Source organism: Solanum pennellii, chromosome 8 (genome assembly GCF_001406875.1).
Source record: "Solanum pennellii chromosome 8, SPENNV200".
NCBI lineage: Eukaryota > Viridiplantae > Streptophyta > Magnoliopsida > Solanales > Solanaceae > Solanum > Solanum pennellii.
The window spans coordinates 23,100,575-23,104,259 of record NC_028644.1 but is presented as its reverse complement, the minus strand read 5'-3'; positions in this window follow the sequence as shown (position 1 = coordinate 23,104,259).

Here is a 3,685-nt window from a genome sequence, read left to right as displayed (position 1 = left end):
GTCCACGATGCGAAGGTATTCCCTCACTGAATTCTGCTCATAGGAGGAACGCCCTCCGCGACGCGACTCCATCGTGATCTCCTGTGTTAAGGGGAGTTCCTTTTCTTCATCGGTGGACTGGTCTCCGTGACGCGACTCTAACGCGGACTCCTCACTTCTTGGGGGGACTGCCTCTGCGACGCGGGGGTGCTTCTTGCCAGTGCCATTTCAAACTTCTTGGTTCTTGTCTTTCTTCACTTCTCCTTCTACTTTCCAACCTGTGATCCGGTGCCTAAAATCAATTCCTATTTCAAATGATCTTCGGCCTGAAACATGTAATCATATTGGTTAGAATATGCGGACTAAAAGCGACTCTAAATACTTGACTTAACAACCAAAATGTCCTCACTCAACTATATGTATGGGAAAGAAATGGTTGTTAGACATATAAATACGCCTAAGATCAATGGCTAATGTTTAGTTTGATTCGGGTTCTACATATTCTTATGTGTCTATGAGTTCTGCCTCTGATTTTGAGATGTTGTGTGATGTTCTTGATGCCCCTATACGTGTTTCTATCTAGGATGGAGAGTCACTCATAGTCAGCAATGTCTATTGTGCTTGCCCTATCTTGTTTATGGGATTTCAAACTTGGGGTGATTAGGTGATTTTGGACATGGATGATTTTGATACTTTCTTAGGCATGACTTGGTTGTCTCCCTATAATGATGTGCTTAGCTGTAATACTAAGTCGTATTCAAGAAGGCAAAAATTAGAGTGGGAAGGGGTGTAAAAGCTTAAATAAGCTAAGATTATATCCTCTATCTGTGCTAGTAAACTCGTAGAGCAAGGTTGTTTAACTTATTTGGCTCATGTTAGGGATGTTAAGACTAAAGCTCTATCCATTGGGTCTATTCATGTGGTGACTGAGTCAAATGAAGTATTCCCAAATGATTTGCCAGGCATGCCTCCGGATAGAGACATAGATTTTCTTATTCACTTAGAGCCTGGTACGCGCCCCATTCCAATTCCTCCATATCGCATGGATTCAGCAGAATTGAGAGAGCTTAAGACTCAAATCTTAGTGCTCTTTGATAAGTGTTTTATTCGTCCTAGTGCTTCCCCATAGGGTGCTCCAATTTTATTTGTTAAGAAGAAATATGGTAGCATGAGGATGTGTATAGATTACCTCGAAACAAGCTTGGAACCCTAAGAAACTTGATCCTTCCCTTTTCGGATTCATTCTGCTTGTTTTTGGTCTACAAACAATCAACAATATACGATAATAAAAAATAAATCACTAATTTCCCAGAATTCTACAAATTCATGAACCCTAGGTAAAACTCATGACCCCAACTAGCCAAACTAGGATTGTTTCCATGATGAATTCTATCAAGAAACCCTTCCCCATCAATTATGACCCATTCTAAAACATTCTACGGATTGAATAACGAAGATGGGGAGTGAAACCTTACCTTTAGCCTTAAGAATGGTGGAAAACGACTTGAAATCGCCCAAGGTTCGTTTCTTAGCTCTAAAAGTCAAAGTGAAAAATAAGGTCGACTAGGGATTTTATTTACAAATTAAAAACTCATCATCCTCTACAACGGCGCCCATCCCGCTAGCGACACTTTTTCAACCTGTGACCTCCGTCTTACTAAATCCCGAAATCCTACAAATCAATCTCTGCCTCGTCCGCTATAGCGGCACCCATCCCGATGTAGCGGTGTCGGTGGAGAGAAATTAATCTTGCTCCAACGGCATAAAGTGAGGCAGTGAGATCCTAAGAGATTGTCAATTCCCCCCTTTCACAACAAACTCTTAACCCTGCTACGGTTCGAAAATACGCTGAATGCTCCAATTTATTCTCAGAGATCTATTTACCTAAATTCAATTCTGTCAAGTCGTACGGGTTCCTTAACGAGTTATCTAACCGATTATATAATCAAATTCTTATTTTCTACACCCTATTGTTACCAGATTTCCCTACACCTAGATGACTTCTATTTCCTACAAATGTGGACAAGGTTGGGAAAATCCTAATACTACGAACAAGTTTTTTCGGCCTCGATTTTTTCTTATTGGTATTTCTATAATGACGAAACCCAGTATTTATAATAGATACCAATTTAACCATCACTCGTTCCCGAGTGATCAACTTAGGAAGGTACGCTTAAAGGGAATAAGGTAGTACCTGATTCAACGAACAATTGGGGATACTTGTCTCGCATGTCCTTCTCGATCTACCAAGTAGCTTCCTTAACTGTACGATGTGTCCATTGAACCTTCACGGACTTTATCTCCTTGGTCCTCAACTTACAAACATTCGATAAAGAATAGCAACCGGTTCCTCCTCATATTGGAGATCTTTGTCAAGCAGTATTGAAATTATTTTCATTTCCGTTAAGAAAATACACAAACCTATATAATACTACTTTTTTGTTCTTAGTTCTAACTCATATGATCTCATAGTCATTCCAACAACCAATCTACATTTTTATCTATTCTTCATTTGTCTCATCATAATTATTTTTTTTGCTATGATGTAATATTATTTACCTTTTTTTTTGCTTTTAAGTAATTTATTGATATATTTATTTGCATGATAATAATTTATTTATATGTTCTTTTTTTTATAGCTTCTACTTTTCAGATTTGGTGAATGAAGTTTTATTTGACAGATTATATATATGCTTTTTAATTTATGTGTATGAGTATATGTAAATAGATTAATTTTTGTTATTATTTATTTATGGTTAATCTGTTATTTTAAAAATTCTTTTCTTCATTTGATTTATCAAAATAATGAGAACATCTAAATATATTCTTGAATTATTTTTTCATAATAATTTGTTATTTAATTGGATTTTAAAAGACCTCATACATGAAATATTCATTAACAAAATTTAACCCACATAACTTCGCAATAAAGCTTAATTAAAGCTCACACTTTTCAATGAATAATACTTAATTATTGTAATAGTTATATGCACATATTGATTTCTTAATTTTACTTTTTATATTTTTTTAGTCTTTCTTTTTGGGTATGCAATTATCTAACTGTTGTTTCCTTGTGCATATTTCATTGTGCACTAAAAGAATATTTAATAACAAAAATATTGTGTATAGTTTTACTCTTTTAAGCTTCTCATTCTGTAAATTAGTTATTGATATTTTATATTGATTCCGAGCAAGAACGTAATATGTAGAATTTTAATTTAGTTTCTTATAATTCGCATTTTGTAGTGCATCAATTTTTGTAATGTATTACTCCTTGACGGAGTAAAGAGAAAAATGAAAGTATAAAAAATGAGAAGAAAATGATTATGAAGAGGTTTGAAGTATTATAATTAATAATCACTTGACATGAATATCCTTTTAGTAATTTGTTTTTAAATTAGTTCATTGAAATAATTCAACACTGTTAAAATTTGTTGTTTATGAATACTTAGATGAAACATACTATTTCTTAAGTTTAAAATTATGAATTTTTACATAATTTTTGTATTTCAGTTAATATATATTGATAAATAATAAAGTCATATTTAATCTTGATGTTCATGTATATTCTATAAATTATATAAAGATTCCCAAATTAAAAATAATTATGAGAAATGTGGTTAATTAATATATATTACAAAAATTATAATATTAATATTTGTTCATATTTTATATTTCTTTCAATCGCGTGAAGTGAAATATCTTT